The sequence below is a fragment of the Falco cherrug genome, chromosome 4 (genome assembly GCF_023634085.1).
Source record: "Falco cherrug isolate bFalChe1 chromosome 4, bFalChe1.pri, whole genome shotgun sequence".
In the NCBI taxonomy this organism is placed as follows: Eukaryota; Metazoa; Chordata; class Aves; order Falconiformes; family Falconidae; genus Falco; species Falco cherrug.
The window spans coordinates 20867013-20889852 of NC_073700.1; the positions used below are offsets into that span (position 1 = coordinate 20867013).

A 22840-nucleotide genomic window follows, 5' to 3' on the forward strand; every position below is an offset into this window, starting at 1 on the left:
CTTCGGACATAGCAGCAGTCATGCGTGCCTTCTGCACTGAAGCACTAGTATTCTCCAGAGACATCTTGGGTCAAATTAGTCCATAATCTTTCATAATGTGCTCTCCAGAGGGTCTTATTACTAAATGCTCTTGATAAGTAATAGTATATGCAAAGTAGATCTGCACTCGTAGGCCCTGTCATGTGCTGAATGATTGAAGTATAGCAGGGAACTGCGCTGCAGTAAAACCCCTATTAGCCGACCCCCAGTTGGTAACATTGCAATAATCTGGAATTCAGACATGTCCCCCAGGCTGGTTTATCTGCACTGCCCCGGATTTTCGGCAGGTCAGGATCATTCTTCAGTGACGTGTCAGTTTTGCTGCTTGGGGGTCCTGATGGGACTCAAAGACGGAAAAGCACGAGAGTAAGAAATAACAACTGTTTTGCTCCTTGTGGCAGGGGGAACTCAGCGAGGAGGTGGAGGCGTGGGTTGTGCTGGGACGCTGCACTGCGTCGGGCTTCGGTGCTATTGATGTGACCTTATCACGTCTGTTAGACCATGTGGGGAAGTAAGAGGAAGGAAACGCTGGAGAAGTGCTTTTTCTTATTATCACCGGTTTCTCCAGAAAGGAAAATCCTGGTTTTTCTCTCAGTTGTGTTTTACTATATGTCCCTTGCAGCTCCTGCTGGTTGCCTCCAGACTAGAGCCGTGACTGGAGCTCCTCTGTATGTCCCAAGTCGCTCCAGCTCCCTGGTTTTATAGCAGCAGGGAGTGTCAGTAACCTGAGTGGCAGTCACTTGCACTTGCCTCCTGCTTTCTGGTGTCATTTCATCTGTGCTGGGTAGCCCACGGGGCTCGGGAGCTGCGTGCCCACAGCGTGTGCCACAGCAGGCGTGTGCCCCGCTCACCTCTTAGGGCGCTGAACTCCAGTAATTTCACCTTGCTGGGTATCCTGGGTACTTACTCATATTACTTGGGTTTTGTGCACTTTAATTCATTGTTTTTCTAGGATCACAGGCGTTCTTCTGTTAAACCTTCATGTAACATTTAGGAACTGGTACAGGGCTGATTCAAGTAGCCTTTTGTAATTAAAAGCCTGGATCCTCTGGCAAATTTTTAACAAGTGCACTTCAAAATAAGGCTTAAATAGTACTTTCCAGCCATGATTAAATGTATCGTTATTAGACCAGACCTGTCTATCCCCTGGCAAGGTCAGGGTGCGTACTCATTGCACACAGGTTCCATCCTGAGGAACCCATGATATGAATGGAGAAGGTGTCCAAAAGGTGGAAGAAGACGGTACATCATGGCTGGCCATGAAAAGATTCAGTAAGATCACCTGTAAAGTCTGTCAGGGTTGGGATCTGAATTTCCGCCTCCTGTCCAAGATCATCCCCTTAATTAAAATCACTGCAATGGTTTGGGAAAGCAAAGGACTGCAGTGACAAGGTCAGACGTGAGGTTTTAATCCACCTCCTTCTTTCCTGAGCTCACCTTCTGCCCTCACAAACGTTTCATCAAGTGCAGGAGAAGCGCTGGCAGAGTTGAAACACAGACTGACACGGAGCTCAGCTGCCCGCTTCTGCCTGTCCTCACTTTGTTTAGGTCCAGCAATTTTGCTGGTGCACCCTATATATATCATTAGGAATCATGAGCCTAATTTCTTGTTTCATTATGGATGATAAAATAAAACATTAATAGGTTTTTTAATATGAACTGGAAGTTAAATATTCATTATTTCTTATTACTTCAATGTCAGTAAGCCTTTAATATGCTGTAACTCAAAAAGTCTTCTCTCTGCTCTCTACTTGTACCACTTTAATTTACGAGCGTACGGGTTGCCCAAGCAGCGCTGCTCCTGGCCCGTTCGTCACCGCTCCCGGCGGTGTGACCTGTCATCCCCTGTCCTGGCGGGTGGCTGCTCCTATGCACCAAGAATGTTACCAGGCTTCTGGTGGGCGCTTTGGCTTTGGGCTAACTTCTTCCTAAAGCTGGGCCAATCCTCGGTAACCGCTTTTTCAGTACGTTTCAAACGTGTGATGTATAGAAGAACGGCTGTGTTAGAAGCCCTGGGCCATCCGTGTGCACTTGGTGTGCCAGAGGGGTTTGCTGTGTGGGGAGCTAAGGAGGGGTGCTTGTTGTTCAGAATATATAGTGAATATATGCATTTATATATGGTGAATGTATGCATTTTAAAATATATTTCACATATATAATATAATATATATGTGTGTCATAATACAACAGCAGTAGCTGAGATGGGAGGGACCAGCTTTGCAATTTCTTTCTTAAAGCCCTTTGTGTCCTCTCTTCCACCTTTACAGCCCCTTTTTGTGTCTGGATAGTTGTCTTATTCCTTTATCCTTCCCAGCCAGTGTCCATGCAACTTTCTATCATAATTCCTCCCCTGCAGATTTTATTCTGTTTGGTAGATGTGTTCATATTTATTTCTGAGCGGGTGTGCTGAAAACATTGACTGTCCATTGTCCTTTAATACCAAGTATTTTACATAAAAATTGCATTTGAATGCTGTATGCATTTTTGTGGCATGTTTCCACAGAATAGGAGCAGAATCTTCATACATATATATGAAACCTTCTTTGTGTCTTGGTTTTACTCAGAACCTAGTCATAACCAAACCCTGCTAGTTAACACCAAAGTACCATAACCATTAGTTGTGTAAGTCATTGTATGTCCCTGTAAGTTTGGTCTTATTTCTGCCGATGAAGATAAGCAGTAATAGGGAAATGGATATTGGAGACAGGGGGGTTTCAGATGGGAAAAATTTGATTTAATTTATTATGAATAACCAGTAATTATGAATAATGGGATAAGTGGACCTGTAGTTCAGTCTTGTTGTACGAGTTGCATCCTGTGGATCTGGGGACTGAATGTGCAGTCTAGAGCACAGTGGCACCTTTGCTGTCCTCCTAAACTAGAGATACCTGTGAGGGCTCAGTGCAGGTCCTGCGTATGGGTCCTGGTCTTCCTGGATCAGCGAAGTCCTCGGTGCTGAGCGAGCAGGCCTGCCATCACTGTCCTTAATACCATGAATTTTCTTATTGCCCTTTTTGGTTCATCCCCTTCGGATTGCTGAATGTAATGATCACAAGATCCTGAGGAAAATAACTATTTAATAATCTAAATGCAGTTCACTGCACTGGAGCTACAATGACACATACAGGGTGATGTTATGGTTTTATGCTGTATTGCATCTGGGCATTTTCATGTAATAAGTTCCTCACATCCAGGTTAAAAATAATTTTTTATCCAATACACGATTGCCCCTGAAAGAAACTGCACATTTTGCTTTCTGTATGATCAAATATTTTGCTACCATGCTGAATTTATAAAATGATGTCTCTTGGTTACTCCAGGTATTTCTCCAAAGGTCCTTCAGCACATGTCCATTTTAAATTAGTTTTCTTGCAGTATTTCAGTCCTGTAAATTGCTTTAACACTGCAAAAAGCTGGATGATTACAATTTTGTCGTGTACTTTATTCATAAATCCTGAGTGCAGTAATAGGATGTTTGAATTCCTTACTCAACTGCATTTTTTTTGCTAAGGGCAATGAGCCACTTTGGAAAATTGAGTAGGTACCAGGTCACCAAAAGAAGCAGGGCACAAACTACGCCAGATTATTTTGGAATAAAGAACAAAGAAGGAAGCATCTTTATTTTATAGCCTGGGCTCTTACACATGCATTAATTTTGCAGTATTTTTCACCTCATCAATTCATAGCAATGAATATATTTCAGTCTTGAAACATGGCAGTTCTTCGGATCCTTAGAAAAACTTGTTTCTGTTGTCCCTGTCCCCTCTCTCAGTTCACCTTGCAACTCTAGATGTAATAATTTATGAGCAGCATTTTAGAGGCCAATAGTCTGTGCGTTGTTCACTGACTCTGGAAGAAAGGCCAGGGTAAAAATCTGGACTCGTGAAAGAATCCCAAGGGATCCTCACAGTTCCTCACAGGTTTTTGCATTCATTCAAATTCTTCTGCTTTGAGGCACCAGACTCTGTGTTTTATGTCATCTGAGGTTTTGCTTCTGTGACAGGTTCGTTGTTTGCTGCAACTCACATCCCAACTGTATATTGTTTGCAAAATGCATGGTCACTCTTTAAATGCTTTGACCTCTAAAGCTCCATCATCTGGACTTAAGGTCATCCTCACATCAAGTCAGTGTTAGAAGAAGGTTCAGGTCTTGAGAGGAGTAAACCCTATGGGTGGCAGATTTCTCCTGATGCAGCAGTGTAAGTGGCTGTTGTTCGAGCTGATTTATTAAAAAATTACAGGCTTGCAAATATGTCACCATCAGACAAAGGTAAGAGTTTTGGTGGTTTTTTTCATATCTTTAATTTGTCAAGGGCTTACATGCTAGAAATATTAGTTGAGTGGTATACCAAGAATTGGATATATAATATTAAGATTTAAATGGCAATGAGATTAATAGAACCTTTTAATTAATTATATCGTTTACTTAATCATCTACCTTAGATTTAGAAGCAACTCTAGACCGGGAAGCAGGTCCTCCTCAAAGATCTTTTTGAAATAATTAAAACAGGAGACAGATTTATCACAGTCCGTGTTACAAAAAGGAGAGAAACAAAGCGTGTTCCTGTTGAGGTCGAGGTGCTTCCCTCCTGCTCTGAGATGATCCTGCTACTTGGATGGAGAGCAGTTTGAGGCCCCCAAAGGCTGGTTTTGTGCATGCTGCAAAGTGCAAATGTGGAAGCCTTTTTATTAGTGGATTTTGGATGGGACTGGCTCAGATCTGTATTCCAGCATGTGCTGGCTCTGATGGGGGGGCGCGGGGGAGCCCCAGCCCTGGGCTCTGCCAGCACCCAGGGTGGCAAAACACTTCAATAGTTTTTTTCCTTCAGAGCTCACTATGACACACAGAGGGTTTCTATATGTCAAATTGCTACAGAATTACTCTGAAGAATGTTCCCTGCTCATTCCTTTGTCTGTTGTTTATTATTATTATTAGCTTATGGTTTTCATAACTTATATGTATTTGTAAGTTATGCATATAACTTATGTTATATGCACTTGATTCGTTCTAGTTTTACCAAAATCCCTGGCATCCTGTGGATCTGTTGAGATGAGATCAGTGGAATATTCTTTTAGCGGGACAAGCAGTTCAGAAGGTCTGTGCTTGCGCTGCAGAGGGCATTGCTAAGCAGGGAAGGGCCTGGAAGAGGCAAGAAGGGAAACTCAGACAAAGCAGAAACTCTCCTGTACATTGCTTTTCTGGGAAATCTTCCTTTAGAGAGGGATGCTGCAGGGAAAGGCGTGATTGCTGCGAGAGCCCCACTCCCGTTGGGGCATGCTGTGTGTGTCAGGAGAGATGCTTGTGGCAGCTGTTCCAGCTTGAATATATGGACTTCCCGTGGTTTAGGTGTTGTCACCTTACCTAGAGCGGCTGAGTGCGAGAGGGAGGCGGCTGGGCAGCGAGAACGGCAGTGCTCCTGCCTCCCTGCTTCTGACAGCTGAAATCAAATCTGCCTGGTCAGGACAAGTGAAAGTGAAGGATTTTGTTGCTGCTCACCTCAGTCTCTCTCTCACGTGCATGCATACATACCCACATCCATTCATCCATATATTCCCACGCATTCGTGTCCAATGCAGTGGAGAGCTCCAGGAGCCTGCACACACACTTTGGAAGAACACAGAACAACTTCAGATATTACACCTACCTGAAACCCTCCTGCCCTTACCAAGCTGTGCATTTGCTTGCAAAAATATCTGCCCTGTCTTTCAGCTTTCCATCTACCTGATGGGGAAGATCACCGTGCTCTCTTAGCGCTGCTTTTAAAGGCAATTATATGAAGAGGTGGTTGGAATAGTTTGGAAATGAGGAATGTCGCCAAGTGGGGCAGGGAGCTGAATTTCTGGAAATGATTCCTTATGAAATGGCTTCCAGTTTTGGGGCTTCACGTTCTTCATTTTCTCTTCTGACCTTAATTTTTTAGTTCTGTTTTTTTTCAGGGTGTGTGTGTGGGAATGAAAGTAAGCATTTAACAGACGATAAACTGTATAATGACTGTGATTAACATTCACACAAGGTAACCCAGGGATGGGAAAAAGACAGCTCAGCAAGCCTAATAAATGCTTTTATAAGCGGATCTGCTTCCTCAGTGCTTGGGGAAAATACACAAAACAGAAAGAGAAAACCAAAAGCCCACTCCAGGGTTTTCAAATTACCCTTGGAGATTGGGCACTCGGGTTGCTTATGTTAATGTGAACAGAGTATCCAAATCCCTTGAAATATTGGTCTCAATCATGTCAAATGCCGGGAGGAGTGGGTAGCCTGGAGGGGACCGCTGCTGCAGAGAGCTGGGACTTTGTGCTCCTGCTCTGGGCTTCAGTGGCTCCGAGGCTTCAGGCTGTTGAGTCCCAAGGTTTTAAATAAGCTGTGCTGAGGAAAAATCCTAAAACTGTGAGTGCAATAAGAATTAGGGAATGTTTCCTGCACTCTGCAGGAAGCAAAGCTGTCCTAGTGAACTGGATTGGATCTGATACCTAGACAGCTTTTACCGGGACTGGCCCTGTTATGGACATAGCGGTCACCTCTGTTCTGTCTGTTCGGTGCTCGTCATCAGAGCTGCTCTGTCTGCTGGGCATCAGTGCCCTTTCGGATAGTTATTAAGTTGTTATACATTATGCTTGCACTATGACCAATATGAAACAATGAAGGAAGCAGGTGCACGCTATTTCTTTATTTATTTATTTTATTTTGATGTAAAAATAATTTCAGTTTTACTCTTTCTTTTTTTTTTTTTTTTCCTTCCTCTCCCAAGAACAGGTTCCTATTTGTTTTCTTTTTTCTTTTTCTTGTTACTGTAATGGGCTGTCTCAGCTCTACATGCAAAAGAAATCTTGGTTTGATGAAGCTGCTATGAAACATTTAAAGGTTTAAATTATAAACTCAGAGTGAGAAAATCCGTGATGCGTGATTAGTTGAAAGTTTTAAATATAATAGTAATATTTTTCATATTCATGTACAGAAATGGCTTATGTCAACTCTAATGACTTTTAATACATATTAATAGACTCTCTTACAATATAGACGGTTTGTACACCTTTTGGCAGATGGCTGTGGCATTGGAGTCTGCACAGTATAAATTAGTCATTTAGTAAAAGAAAATAATACATGAGCGTTAAGGTCAATTCTGTTCAGAGATGTGGTTCCAGTGCATCGCTTCTGCGACCGAAAGGATTAGAAGCAGGATCAAATTTACTAGCAAAATTTAATAAATTGATAGATAAATTCCCATGTCGGACCAGAGCTTACTGTTGTTACAGCTTGTCCACATCCCCGGCTGTGTCTCCATCTCTTTGCTCCCGCCCTTTTAGAGGTCAGATGGTGCAAAGCCGAGGCTGCGGCTCAGCTCGCCCCTGGAAGGGCTGGAGTCACATCTGCAGCAAGGAGCCCCATGGCAGTGCTGTTTGGGCACCAAGGGCTGCTCAACTTGGGCGTGCATGAGGCAGCGAATAGTCTGCCTTAAAACTGGTGTAAAATAGGAAAGGAGTTCATGTCTGAGCATCATCTCTTTTTTTGGTTCTGTTCAGAAAACAGAATTAGCTGGTGTTGCATCTGCGACGACTTCAAGTATGTTACACTTTGCAGGTAGTGGCCTGACAAATGACATGGATTTTGTAGGAAATCACTTTAGCAAACACTAAAGGGCACTCATCTCTGAGCCGAAATACAGCAGCTGCTTTGGCAATTTATTGCCGTGCTCAAATACCTAATTGAGTCAATTGTTTGTAATCACTTTGACTGGTAACTTTGGCATCGCTGAAGTAGTCTATATAGAGATACTTTTTTAAAAAAATAAATCAGCATTTTCTTTATCGGAAATCTTTTGAACCATTCTCATTCCTTAAGTTTTCAACAGGAAAGGCACTAGCTTTTGGCTTATGCTTTATGAAAATGATTGTCAGGGCACTTAATGAGCTTTGTGCCAGACCAACTGCTTTAGCAACATATGTCTGCAGCAAGAGCCTTGCCGCCGCTGGCCGGGCACGCCGTGAGGCTGCACCTCTCTGCAGCATTTGCATCTTTGCAGGCACCCTGTTGGAATTAGGACTTACCATCACCTTTGCATCGTGCCAGGCCCTTCGAACAGTTGCTTTGTAGGGAAGGAAATGTGGAAACAATTTCTAGTGCAAATCCCACGGTGCAAGAAAACTGCCTCTTTTTACTAGCTGGGGTTGTGTTTGCTCTTTAAAAGAAAGCACAATAAACCTGCGCTTTAATTCTTTGAAAAGAAACATTACAAGATAAGGTGGTAACTAATATTAGTGCACAATAAGGGCCTGACAGGTTTGCACGGCGTGCTGATGTGCCGTGTCAGGGTTGCTGTAGATGAAGCCAGGTTCTGTGCTGGAGATGTGGCAATTGCAGATCAAGTGATATATAATTTACTGAGCTGCTGCTTAATTCTATGATGTTATGAAATCTCCTGGGCATATAATTACTACAAATGTTTACTTGACTTTACCACATAGCTTGACATTATACTGCAGAAATTTGTACTTAGCTTGACATTGTATTGTAAAAGTTTGTACCTCGATAAAATTATGGCCTAGCTGTAAAATGCAGCTATTAGGCAGAAAAATATTAAAGAAGTATGGATGAGACTAAAGGCATTTTAAAAACACTTTCTGCGGCCTGGAATTACGAACATTCATCCCATCTCCTGCTGATTACACACTTTGTAATAGCTATTGTTTCCACGGCTGGGGTTTAATTTTCCGCAGCACACTGGCAGCACTGCAATCTCAATAGCAATCCTCCCTGCAAGGCTGCGAGGGCGGCGGGGAGGCCAGCAGGGAGGCAGGGTGACTGACAGGTATTTTAAGCCTTTCTGTGGTTCAGGATTAGTGAAACATTTATAGGCAGACCTGCTGGAGTGGGTAATGCGTGGGCTGGTGGCCACGCTGGGAGCCTGGCACCCACGGGAGGCTCCGTCACCTGTAGGGAAATGACTTGGGGATCAGGGCGGTTCGTTCCTCCCGGCAGGTCACGTTTGGCCCTTGATCTCCTTGAAGCCTGGGGCACAGGTAGTGCCAGCTTGCTGGTGAGAGGTGAAGCCTCCCTCCTGACTGTGCATTGCTGAATCGCTGCCGAGAGGCTTTGCAGCAGTGGCAGTTAGCCCCGGAGCAGAGGCTGTGTCTGGGCTGAGTCCTCCAGGGTGTATGCCTCCCCCTCGGCTCTTCCACAGGCTGCTGACCTGTCACGTCAGACAGGTGTCAGGTTAGGCTCAGCCTGCTTCACACCTGGACACGGTCTGCCACGCTGGTCCCATCTACACAGCAGTCCGTGAGGTGTGAAGGTGGGTGAGCCATGCTGTGCTGCAGCCTGGGTGTTTTCTGGATTGTCCCTTCTGAGAGGGAGAAGTGGTGCTGTGGAGAACCACCGGCTCCTGGGAGGGTTTCTCTGCACCTGCAGCTTGCTGGTAGCTGACGTTGCAGTGAGAGCCACTCCCGAATGCTCGGGATGCCCAAACTTGTCCTGGATTATAGAGGTTTAAAGTATTTGTTGAAAACAGTGATTCCTTTGAGTGTGAAAGCAGCATTCCTGACGCCCAGCGAGTGCGTGTGAGCCGGTTGAAACATTAGACGAGTTGGGAATGAAAACAGCTTTCACTCTCATAAAGCAAAAATTGCAAAATTAGAAACACGGCTACAAAAGAAAAGGAGACAAAATTAGGGAACAGAAACTTAACATATACCTGAATCAACAGCTGCCAAAGGCGTTACCTCTGAACGAGGAAACTTGTCTTTACTTGGGTGCTTCCAGCCTGATAGCGCTCAGATTTTGGTGAAGTCTGTTAGAGGTGGGAGTCTCGCTGGAGATATCACTCCACTCTTTTTTTTGGTTTTGGTTTTTTTTTCCTTTTCTTTTCTTTTCCCTGGCTACTCCTAAATGTAAAGGGCGTTTTATAGTGGCTCTCAGACTCCCTGATTTCTGCACTGATTTGAGGGAGCAGCCAGTGTGCACTTACCTGCCCGGCGCCCAGGAGGATGCTAACAAACTCGCCTTGCCTGACGAGTGGATGCGAGGAAAGCAGAACTATTGGGACACTGCCCTTTTCTGTTCCTCTCAGGAAACACACTGAATTGCAGTTACCTGGTGATGTTTATGAACCATATAAATCACATGAATTAATCCCCCCAAGAAGGGTTTTCCTGAGATGGGTAACACCAAGTGCCCCCAGCCCTGCTTTGCTTTGCTTTGCTAGTTGCTTCTATGAGCTGGAAAGACAGGGAAGAGATCTGGCGCATGAATGGAATCTGATAGGTTTCCCATAGAAACAGAAGATCAGGGTTTTTTTTGCCAGTGGAGGTGACGTCAGTCAGGAGCATCTATTCCAACTTCAAAGGATACGGTCTGGTGTAGATCAGAGTGAGTGCTGAGTCCTCTTGTGCCGGTGTAGTGATGCAACTGAATAACTCATATGATCTTGTCTGTCTTAATATATCTCATTTATATATAAAAAAGGAAGATGTGCTTGGTGCTATTAGTCTTTCTTTTTGAAATAAATGCCCACTGTGTTTCACAGCTTGGAGTGTTCAGGCAGGTTTGAAATACTCTGTCGGATGAAGGATTCGTTGCTGTGCTGTGCCGCGGTGAGCTGCTTCTCTCCCATCCCCAGTGAGTGCCATCGCCGTCGGGGGATCTGCAGTTCCCTGCTCAGTGCTTTGAGACCCAGTCTCTCTTTCATTTCTTCCCCAGTGAGTTACTGCTCCAGACTCACAAAATCTCCCAAGCCCCTGCACTGCCTGTCTCCGCACAGCACCGATCCCTTGCTCGTCTACATTCCCTGCTATTTTGACAGGATCAGCCCTCTCCCAGGATCTGCTCACTCACTCATCTACATCTAACAGCAGCTGCTTTGAGGCCCCACGTAGCTGTTCCAGGCTTGTTGGTGTCTGGTCTAATTTCTTCATGTACTCCTCTTGCTGACTCTTGTTTTCCTGAAGACTTTCCCTCTCCATCTCCTTCTCGCACTCCAAGTCCTGTGCTCCTCTGTGTGGCTTCACAGCACCTTGCCCCTTCAGCCTCATCCCTTGCTGCTCTCATTTCTGCATGGCGCAGTACCATGGGTGTCAGTGCCCAATGCTGAAACATTTTGGCTCAAAAAGCATTTAATTTTTTTTTTCTTCCATTTACCTTTTCTACCTCCAGTGTCAAACTGGGTCTAATGAATAGGTTTTTTTTTTTCCACACTGAGTTGGCTCTGTCGTTTCCAGTATGGAAATGGGTGAGAATCTTTGAGTTTTGCTTAAACCAGGTAAGGAAGAGTCAAGACACTGAGACGCGCATCTGCTTTGTGAGCTGGCAGAAGGAAAGCAAATTCTCCCCAAGCACGTCAGCCCTTTACTGGTATTTGTTCAACCCATTTGCCTTTAATGCCATTCCCAGGGTCACCTGCTGGGAGGAACAGAGGGAACAATTCTGTTAACACATATGGTAGGGTAAACCCAGTGCCTTGCTGATCCCAGGGGCTGGGAAATACCACAAAGCATCACGAGGCATTGCTGTGCCTGGCTGCTGGCTAGGAAGAAATTTTAAGAGAAAGGAACCTGATTAAAATCCATATTTCTCAAGAATTCTCTTATTCCTATTGTGATACTCATCTCTATTTCTATCCCCTCTGCAAACCTGCTTGGTATGTGTTGTGGTATCGTTCACCTGATCTACTTTTGTGTCATTGGTGGGAGAGATGGCGAAAAAAAATATCCTTTTATAAAGTGTCCTGCCAATTTACCGTGCTGTGAGAGATATGCCGTAGTTATTACTAAAGTCTGATTATGTAAATGACATAATTTAATAATTATTATTAAATCCCAATAAGTTTTGTTGCTTTTTCTTATTGTTGATAATGCCCATGATAGCAAATGTCACGGTGCATATCATAGAATTAATTTTTGTGGAGCCTTTGCCTCATTGTAGGGGCTTGGGGCACAGGAGGGCTTGCAGGCAGAGGCTGCTCAGCAGACCTGTTATCTTTGCAAGAAAAAATGTTGTCCGCAAGGATAGCAAGAAGGGGAGATAAAACTTGCTCAGCAGCAAATATTTAATTAGAAGAGCTGCTTGGGCCAGCTACTTGTGGCAGCAGCTGCTTAAACAGAGCTGTGTCCTTTAAATAACTTCAGCTAAATAAAGGGAGAAAAAGGAGAGTGGAGGGAGAAGCTCAGAGGCCATGTACTGTAACTGCAGAAGTGGTTTTCATTTTGACATTGCAACATCTTTAGTAGCTGTTAGCTTCTTCTCTGCCACTGTGGAAAATCAGGATGCTTCAGGCTTGGGGAGTTTTACACCGTTGCCAAGAAGTTGAGAGGAGAGTGTCAAGAGAGTCAGCGCATCACCTGCCAGCTCCTGTTACCTCTATTTTGGATGTACAAGGTCTAATGATGTACAAACTCCCATTGGCTTTTCTGCCATGTAGACTAAACCATCATTTGGTAGGTACAGGATCAGTTCTATTCTAGCATTCACTGCCTAAATTCTACGTAATCCCATGGCTCCTCAGTGCAGCAGGTTCAGCCTTGTGCCCTCATGCCAGGGAGCTGCCCTGGCTGTGGGCAGGTCTCTGCATTTAGTATCGGACTCTCTGTGAGTTCCTTTTGCCCCTTCTTGATCTGTGACGCTGTGCCCCGGACCTCTGAAGGGTTCATGCTATTCATTTAATGAGAAATGTTTATAATAATATAGGCACATTTTCCGGGTAATCCATCAGGCTTCCAGAAGCAGTTCAGCTGTATAATAAATGATGTTGTTTGCCCCAAGGGGATGAACCTAATGGACGTGGCAATTGGGTTGGACAAGCCCGAAGAGCGTGAGGTGTCCCTGCGTTTGTGTGTGCTAGGGAGAGCTGTTTGAAATGCTCAGATCTGTAAGGAGTGAAGCCATGCAACTAGTCTTTCCCGTGCTCTGGGGACCTTTGTATGCTGACAGCTGGCTGCGGGGAAGCATGAAGAAGCAGAAGTCAGAGGTATTTGGGAGTGAAGTGGATGAAAGGTATTGTGCAGTTCTTGTCTTTTTCATAACTGACTCCTCTCCATGATTTTCTTAGCCATTTTTCTGGTTAGCCTTTTGAAGGTGCATAATCAGTGATGTAAGAGAACAGTTAGAGGGCAATAAAGTGATTCTGTCCACATAATGCAATACAAATGAAGTAGAAAATAATATGACCAACAGCATTTATGATTTCTACATTTGTTCTTTTTTTTTTTTTTTAAGAAAAAGATAGAACATGTGTGATGCTATAGAAGCGCTGTATGAAGTGTGTAATACAGTTTTCTTGTGTATGACATGAAGAGCACTTTTTCCAAGTGTGCATGTAATTGATTAGTATGATAGATCTGCAGACGGGCTGGTGAGCAAAAGTCACACTTGTTCTGAAGAACATTGTGTTACAGACAGAATGAGTAATGCAGACCATGGTTCTGTGTGTTTGACATTCAGCATTAAGATTGTCCTTAAAGTTTTGCATAACTTCAACAGATTTTAGTCATTCAAGCAGATTTTTCCCTCCTGATGTATGTTTATTTTACTTATAATTTTATTTACTTCGATTTCTAGCAAGGTGGAGTTCAGGTTTTTCCAAAACTGGGATGGGGGAAAATACGATGTGTTTGTGCTCAGCATTCATGAGTCCCATCTTGGGGAGCTGGGAGCAGCTCCAGCTTTTGGAGCAGGACTGCCTATTTAGTGGTGTGGTTTGGGTGCACATGTTGTACTGTAGTGGGCGAAAGCAAAACACCAGAAGTAAAGAGAAAGGAAAAGTAATGATGTAATTACATCCATGTAGTTGGTGGGCACTACCTCCAGGTTGTCTCTAACCCTACTTGTCTGGTCTCAGGAGACACTTTCCCAAATTCTCACTGGCTAGCTGAGGGAATGGGCTTAGTTTTGCCCAGTGTCCTTCAATACATTTTCCTCCAGGTACTTAATAAATAGGTGAGTTATCTTACGGGTTTTGAGACTTTTAGACTGTTTGGATAGTGTATTTTGCTGCATGTTTGCTTTCTTGTTATTCTCTGCTCAGGCAACTAGCTCAAGTAAAATTGTATCTCTAAACATCAACTGTGCCTTAAAATATACCATGTTTATGTGATGTGTATAATGAAAGATCTTCTGTGTGATCACCTGGAAATCCTGCAGTCACTGACTGCTTTTCTGCATCTTGCTGGTAGTGAAAAGGATGGTGAAGGTGGAACCAGGACAGAGAGGAACAGTTCCAAAGTCTTTCACCTTTCTTTCACAGCTACAGAAGATACATTCAATATATTGTCAGTCAACCGTCTTCAGTGCAGTTGACTGAAGTTTTGATTCAGTACCCTGAAAAAAAGGCATTAATGGAGAGAAGCAAATGTTGCAGCTGAAAAATCATTGTGATGTGTTCTGAATGATGCCTTTCTCTTACTCATGTAAAACTACATGAGCATGTGCAGAAAACTGCTGCCTGTGCTCAGAAATCACCTTCACCTTATCAACAGCTGGGTTCCCCTGAAAGTACAAAATGTTTCCATTAACAAAAGCTATTGAAACAAAATGATGACCAGATAAATTGTAGCATTATGCTACTTAGAAGAATGTCTCCGGAATTTCTATTCAGATTATAAACTCTTTCCTCCCTGGAGATACCAGCCAAAAACTCGTCCCATCCATTTCTCATGCCTCTGCTGGGATCATAATGGCTCTTAAGAATGCAGGTGGAACAGGAGCATCTCATGGATGTGGGTTTCTGCATGTGTGTTTCCCTTTAAGCTTATTGGTGTTGTTTTAGCTGTAAAGTTGTTAATGGAAAAAGGAAATTACTGTAGACTCCAGCATCTAAGGTAAACACTAGGAAAATAGGAAATGCAGGATAAGGATGAAATATCCATTCCTCTCTTGTGTTCTCATGTTTGCTCTAGTGCTTAGACTTCCTAACGCATAAATGGGGCCAAACCCTGCTGTTACTGCCCTAAGTGAATTCCTCTGGCACTTCTTCCTTGGGAGGCTGCATATCCCACTGGTAAATGTGGATCCCCCGTAGAAGCAAAGCGCAATGTCAGGCTGCGAGGAGGTGCTCCCTGCCCAGGCAGGGCATGCCAGGATTTGGGAATTTGTCCTGCAGAGACATGGCTGGTGTTTAACTTGCATCCTTAAATGCTTTTTCATGGCAGTGTCTGTAGTTAAATCATTACATTTCACTTGATTATTTTTTTTTTTAAGTAATCCCTTGTATCTCTAGTAATGTGGAAAATGTTGGAAGCTTAATGGCCTTGACTTATCTGGAAAAGCAAACGTTGTGAGATCCTCCACGAAGCTGGAAGAGCTAATCTCTCTTATTACACAGAAGGAGGGAAAACCAGAGGAAGGCAGAATGTACAGGAGATTGCTTGCCGTGAAACTCTTCCTTGTCATGAGTCACTGACTGCAATTTAAATGAGAAACACACAGTGTTCCAATGGCTTTCGCTATCTTGTAGTGCTATTGTGCTGAGATACAAGAATAAAATTGATCTCGAAGGAGATTTGCTTCAGGTTTGATGTTAGGGGTTTTTTTGGTTTTAAGATTTCGTGTGTGAAGCCTGCCAGGATTTTCCTCTCGGGATCTTGGGATCATGCTGAGCCTCCCCTGAGTCCGTGAGGCAGAGAAGGGCTGTGAGTGTGCATTTTGCATGGCACGAATGAAGCAGTGGGCTCAGATTTGGGATTGTTGATATTTGACAGTATTCGCTGGTGGTACACATAGTGAATGAGTTCACCTGTCTGGGATGCATCAGGAAAAGATGATCCCTAGTGGGTCAAGTGGAAATACCAGCTGTTTTCTGCTGTTTATAGAGGTAATTCATTTGCAATTAAATACCCTTCTTTTTTTTTTTTTTCCCCTCCTGTTCATATTGTCACCTTGCTGCTTGCACAGAGAGCTCTCAAGTAAACACAAGCCCATGCTGTGAAAATCACTAACACCAAGTGGAACCCTCATTGCTCTGCAGTGGTTTCGGTTGTCAGATGATTTTCCTGGCACGGGGATTGTTCCTATACCACGAGCACACCACGCTCTCGAATGGAGCCCGTTAGGTGCTGGGTGCTGTGAATTTTCCCCCTCTTTAGTACCTGATAAAGTGCAGAATTTCTCCCATGGCAGGCTTTCGAGGAGCCGGTGTGGATGCATTTGGGAGGGGGGTATGCTGTGTTCGCTGAGCTTTATGCTGAATGAGCAATCTCATTAGACTCCAGGCCTGGAAGGAGCTCTGCCTGGCAGATCCCCTGCCCACATTTCCAATTCAATAGGGCTCTGCCTGGCTTTGTGTCTGCTGAGCGATGTGTCGATGTGTCGCCGAGCAGGAGCTGCAATGGCTAAAACTAACTGTGGCATGAGCTGGGTTTCAGGAAGGGGTTGCAAGGTGAGGCAGGATTTCTCCGAGGAGGTGTTGCTTTACTATAATGCATGTTTATTTTTATTAACGTGAGAAGTCTCATGGCTTTGCTATTATTTTGTGCTTTGAAAGAAGGAGAATGAGCATACAAAAGAAGAAAGCGCCTTTGCCGCAAATTCATTTTGAAATTCAGGAGAATTTGCATTGCCTCCATTGGAGGGGGCTGTCATTAGCAGTCTCATCTGAAAACAAACTGCAACCTGCTTTTATTTCTTTTGTGCGTGGCTGACACGCCGTCATTCCCAGTCATCCAGCCCAGTTGCTACTGTACTTTGTTTTATGCTTCATGCTTGACCTATGAGCTGAAATGCTAATCGCTGATGAAAATTTCAATTAATACAAAACTAGTTTCAGCCAGAAATGTGGTAAGCTCATTTAGGAGTGTTATTGTCTCAAGAAAATGTATAATAGGAAAAGCCTCAGACAATAGTTTAATTTTTAACCAGCTGGTGTGCTTTCAGATGTATCTGCAAAGCTCAAGTCTGTGCTGTTTTGTTACCAGCAAAAGGGGGAGTGATCATCATTGTGTGTTTGTAGGTCTGTGAAAAAGCCATGCTCACAGCATTCCTCTACTCTACAGCATTACCTCCTTGTGCCAGAATAGTGCCTCTGATTTCATTGGTTAAGAACAGAGTGAATGTATGGCCATACCTTTCAGTAAGGGAGGTTACAACAGATACACGTTGGGGGATTAGACTGCTCTTACGTCTATAAGTGTGTGTATATACAAAGCCAGGAACCTTATTTTGTGGTGACTTGTACAAATGTTATGCAAAGTACACTTTATAGTGTGATGAAGAAATAGAAACTGAAATTTCATCATGGTATTTTTAATTCAGCTTTAAATACCTTAGCAAATCATAGATTTCTGAGAAGTCTGCAAAACAATTACACAGGGGATTTATGCTGCAGGATGTGGTATGTACATCTCAAGTACACTTTCTTAAATCCAGATTTTCCCCTGAAAGAGAGGTTAGTGCCCCAGTAGGACTGAAAGAAGTCTAGAAGATGACTGTAAAGATATGGATTGGTTCCTGCTCAAGGAAAGACTTGAGTTTGTCTCTGCAGACCTAAACTCATCTGGTACAGGAGCTGGTGTGGTGGCCCAGCACTCCCACTTCTCAAAGTTGCTGCCCAGTTGACCCAGTCCAAAGGTGAACTGGGGAAAGAACAATTGTACATGCAGGTGAGGAAAGCCAGAGAAGCAGGAGCTGAACCCAAGCTGAGAGCTGGGTTACCCCACCGCATGCACTGCTGTCTGAGCTGGTGCTCTGGGAGGGTTCAGTTTGGCAACGGGATTGTGAAGGGGGATACAGGGAATTGCACAACCTCGGTGATGCAGGGAAGAGGACCCACAGAGAGCTGGGGGGAGCCAGTGAGATAATTCAGCAACAGGTTTGGCACTGTACGTACTGAGGGACTCATTATCTCAGGTGATAGAGGTCAAAGTGTGTCATCAATTAAGAAAAAAGAAAAAGGTACTTAAATTTGTGGAAGAAGGGCCCATTGGTGGCTGTTATGGACAAAAGGTTAGATGCAGCATCTGTCGCAGAAGGTCCCCAAGCAGCTGCAGGAGTTGGGGAGGGTGCATGTACCAGGAGAGGGTTCTCCTGCACTCCTGCTGCTGCTTACCTCCGCCTGCCTCATCAGGAGGGCTCCACAGGAGCAGCTTCAGGGTGACCTGGCATCCCGCTTGTTCTTGAGCACTGTTGTTCTCTTTAAATCAACAGACATGCTTGTATGTATTCACATATTTAAGAACATCCATAACGGTGGAATTTGGCTGCAGGGTATTCGGGTTTATGTGCTTCTAATGGTAGGAATAACCACATCGATGGTTATCTCAATTTACTTGTAAGTGCCATGTCAATATTGCTACGACCAACGTTTAATGATGTAGTCATCATAACAACGTACCGTTCACTGTTAACATTTATTTCTTTGGTTATGAAAAAGCTAAGCCGGGTATTGATTTCCACGCTGGGTTTTCTTTTGAGTCTTTATTCCAGGTGCTGCTGGGAGGCATTCTGAGCATACGGCAGAGCTGGTCTGAGGGCTGGCACACCTGGAGCATCCTTGCAGGGCTGCTGCTTTCTTGAGTAGGTTCCTGTTATGAATATCTACAGCTGCAAAAGCAAACTTTGTTTTCAGCAGTTGCATAATTTGTATTAAATTGGTAGGTTTGTCCAACGTTCCAGGTCTTAAGCTTGCTCACATGAATTTTCACAGGAAACAAATACAAAAGAGGGGAGTTTTATTTGAGATTGCTTGACTTAAAGTTTACAGATCGTCCTTTGCTGGGCTAAATCATGTCCAGGTAACATTAGGTAGGTTAAGCAGATACAGTAAAATGAGTAACGACAAATTACTTTTTGTTTCAATATCATGTGTTCCCAGAAATGTTGCTCAGTTCCACAGTTTTTAAAAACCAAACTCTTGCTGACTTGAGAGGAGCCATCCAATGGAGTGTGTTGGAAGGTGTAAGAAAAGAAAAAAAAAATAGTAGTATTTGGGTAATCTAGTTTGTATGAATCATATTGGTGAAATGACAATAGGGAATCCATTTATTAATTTTTTCAGGAAAATCTGAAGACCACACATTCTTTGGCAGCAAATGACTCTAGATCTTAGGAAGAAGGTTCACTTTGGCAAATGTCAGCAGAAAGCTACCGACAAGCAGATCATTTGTACTGATTAGAAAGCACATTTCTTTAGTTTTCAGTCATTGTCCATGTGTAAAAGACACGCGAGGCATTAAGAAATGTGGTCCTCCTCTCTGATTTAGTAGTACAGTGCTGCAGCTATTAGATGTATGAAACAAATTAAATCAAATCTGTCGGGTGCTGTGCCATTATATGGGCAGAGCGATGGTCAGAGAAATCATTAACCATTTAGAGCTAGCTTTTAAACGGTTTGAGAGCATAAGGTGCGATCTGCTGAGACCCAAGGGGCATTGCACGTTAGGATTTTGTTGGGAGCAGATGAGGAGTATTTGCAAAAATGGATAGCTGGTGCCAGCTGCCTTTTCGGGGGTCAGGCACTCGGAAGGGAAGATGCTTGTACACCTTTTCAGCTTTCCCTCAGCTCAGGGTAGATCTCAGGCAGAAACAGCATAAATTGAGTTTCCAGACAATCGCACAAACATCAGAGACGTTGGTCACAGGCAGGTGACAGCAGACCCCCAGCGCGGGGACAGGCACCAGCCGTCACCCTGCTGTGCCTGCCCGGCCGGGGAGAGGCTTTGCCTGGCCCGTGTCTGGCTCCTCTTCCAGAAAACCGGGATCTGACAAGCCGGGCTCCCAGAATCCCTATTCATTTCTTAAAACCTCATCCCAGGGAACTTAATTCTGATACTTACATTGTTTATTGAGTTGAAAGTTTTACTGCTGCTTGTGCTACAGGAACATATTTCACAGATTTGTGTACATATTTCTTGATTATTTATATTCATTCTCTTACATTTTTAAGAGATTTTTTGTGGTTTGAGAAGCTGAAAGACTGATGTATTACAAAACTGGGAAGGCATAATACTTGCAATCGTATTTGAAACACATAAATTTTGTGAAATAATGTCAAAGTTGTTTAACTGCACTGAAAACTTTTATTTCACATGTGCTGTCCAATAATATTTATAAAGTCCTTGGCAAGATAAATAATACATAGACTTCTACCACCAAACCTCCTGAGAGTAGAATTGCATCTAAAAAAAGAATCTTCCTGCCTATGTGCTACAGTCTATTTGGAAGTATTTTACCACGGAAGGAAGAATATCTTTCTGATTTGGATGATTATTTTAATCACCTCCAGCATATGCATCATGGGCTGCTTTTCTGGGAACTGACAACAACCAAAAATAGGTGATTGGGATAGAGTCAAGTGAAGGTTATCTTCTCCCTGTTACTAACACAGGGGCGTCCGAAAGCTTTTAGGGGAAAAACTGTGTCTAACATTGACACCTGAAGTAAAACGAAGGATCCTTATGAATATTGCTTCTCATCTTTTCTAAACTCTGCCTGGGAGGTTGGTGGGGTGATGTCGGGGTTGGGGGGCAGGGGGGAAGAACTGTAGCTGCATAGATATTGTTGCTGTAGCATTATGGTCAAGGTTTCACTAGCATAAATCTCAACCTTTCTTAGCTAATTAGAGAAGTAGGGAGGTATTCCCACTTGTGGCATGGAAAAGCACAGAGGTGATCAATTCTGCATGTTCCTGGGGCTCTGCCTGTATCCCAGGGGACCATGGCCCCTCTTTGGGAGCTGCTGTGGGACTGCATGTCCCACGCTGGACACATTTTCATTCCTCCCGAGTTGTTTGTCAGCCGTTTGCTGGAAGGCTGTGCAGCAGAGGGGAGAAAGGGGCGTAAAGGATAACTGGGGTGGAGATGAACACTTTCTGAGTTGAAGTCCTTGTCATTATAGGTGTCACCCGCAGTGTCCCCTGAGCCGGGGTGTGCAGCTCGGAGCAGCAGTGGTGGAGCAGGCAGGTGGAGCATCCCTGCTGCCCCCCACTCTCAAATACCTCAGCACATGAGGTTGCTCACTGACATCTTTGATCAAGTCTCATCTGCTCTGGGTTTCATACCACCAGCCTCACCAAAGAGGCCCTCAGAGGTGGCAGGGCTTCAGGAGGCTTGCCTTCGGATGGGGGCATGGGTGGGAGCCCCCCCAGCCGCCAGGGCCAGGCTGAGCTGGAGCTGTGCGTGGTGCAGGGATGGAGGCAAAGGCATCACTTCTGGGCAGGGACTGATGTTCTTTGGGGATGGGGGACCTTTGCAACTGTGTCTGGGATTTTTTTTTTCTTCTTCTGTGATTGTAACTGAGAAAGAGTGAGAGTATTTAATTAAGCTCCTGTTCTATAGAGTCACTTAACTTGTAACATACAGTATAATTAAACAACCAGATGTTTATTTCTTATACCAGGGAACAATTGTTTTTTTCCAGAGTTTTGTTCTGTTATTCTGTAATTCAGGCCACACTGAAGGTTATAATTTCTAATTACTGGTGGCTTTTATTTAACAATTCTGTAAACGTATATGTTACTGACAAATCTGATTCTAGCTAATGACAAGGTCAGCCCAGAAATGTACCAGTATTAAGCTGTGGGAATCCAGTACTTTCATGAATATTTGGCTGTACAGGACTTACACAAGGTCCAAATCTTGTATATTTTAAGGGGGAACTGAGTAGCTGAGATTGGTGCCATATTTAGTAGTGCAGTACAATTTCTCTTGGAAGCAGTAGACCAGTAATCTGGGAATTTTGGCTGTCATCCTGCTACTATTTATGAGCAATTTTAATGTAGTAATTACATGTAGGGAAAATTGTTCACTAGGTTGATGAGATAAATGGATTTTTTTTTCTTGTTTAGTAGTCCAATGTTTGTATTACACGCTTCTGGAAGCAATAGTATACAATAAAAGAATCTTGGAACTGCATCACTCCTTAGAAATACTGATATTTTGAAAGATTTGCTCATGTAAGTTAAAGGCAGCTCATTAAATAAACAAATGAGCTGTCCTTAGAGCAATCAGTATTTACTATTAACTGAACAGCACAGTAAATAATGAATTGCAGGTAAGGAACTACAGATAAGTATTTGCAGTGAATTCAAATTACTTGACTTAAGCCTGAGGCGGAGAAAAGCTAACATAAAGATAGGAAAGGAGGGAGGAGGGGGAAAAGAAAAAGGGAGAGAAGGGATCTTATTGTAACATTTGTTGTAGCGATACATGCTCATCTGTTGTGCCGAGGAAAGGTTCTCATCAGGAATCTTCTGCCCCCCTCCCTGGTGCAAGGGGTGCTGCAGCCATCTCCCGGTGAGAACAAAGGAGGATGTGGAATTCCTGGGAGAAAACAGGGGTCCACAGCAAGCTCTGGGCCTGGTCCAGCACACTGCCTCGGAGAGCAGGGCTGGTGTTTTTACCAAGGCCCAGGGTTCTGCAAGTTGCTTGCTGGTGCTCACAGGACCCCAGGACAGAGCCGTGCTTTGGCACTGGCGAGACCGAAACCTGCCCGTAGCTGCCAAGTGCTTGCGCAGCTCCCTCATTTATTTCTCCAAATTACTTAAGCAGTTAAATTGCTCATTTTCTAGGAACTGGCACAAGATGAGAAATTTTGGTTTGGACTTTAATCATCATAAGAGTGAAAGATCGCGCTGCCTGAAGTTTGGGTAGGCGGCTGTGTTCAGTGCCGGGATGGGTGGGGGTTTGGGGCATGTCTGATATTGCTCATTTAGGAAGGGGCTGGAGGTTGTTTGGGTGCTGGCGGTGGGAGGGAATGTCAGTGATTTAATCAGGGACTCTGCAGTTTCAGCTGAGCTGTGGGCCTGAGGCTTGGTAGGACAGCTAAACACGTGACAGCCATACTAAACGCCTAACGCTTGGCAGCCCTGTCTATACATCACCTTAA

The 22840-nt window shown here is 44.0% G+C and overlaps 1 protein-coding gene across 9 annotated transcripts in view; it reads left to right on the top strand.

Annotated features, from left to right (window-relative positions):
- The window catches only part of CHL1 (cell adhesion molecule L1 like), a 139646-nt gene that overhangs the window by 53294 nt on the left and 63512 nt on the right, over positions 1–22840 (top strand). The window lies entirely within an intron of this gene.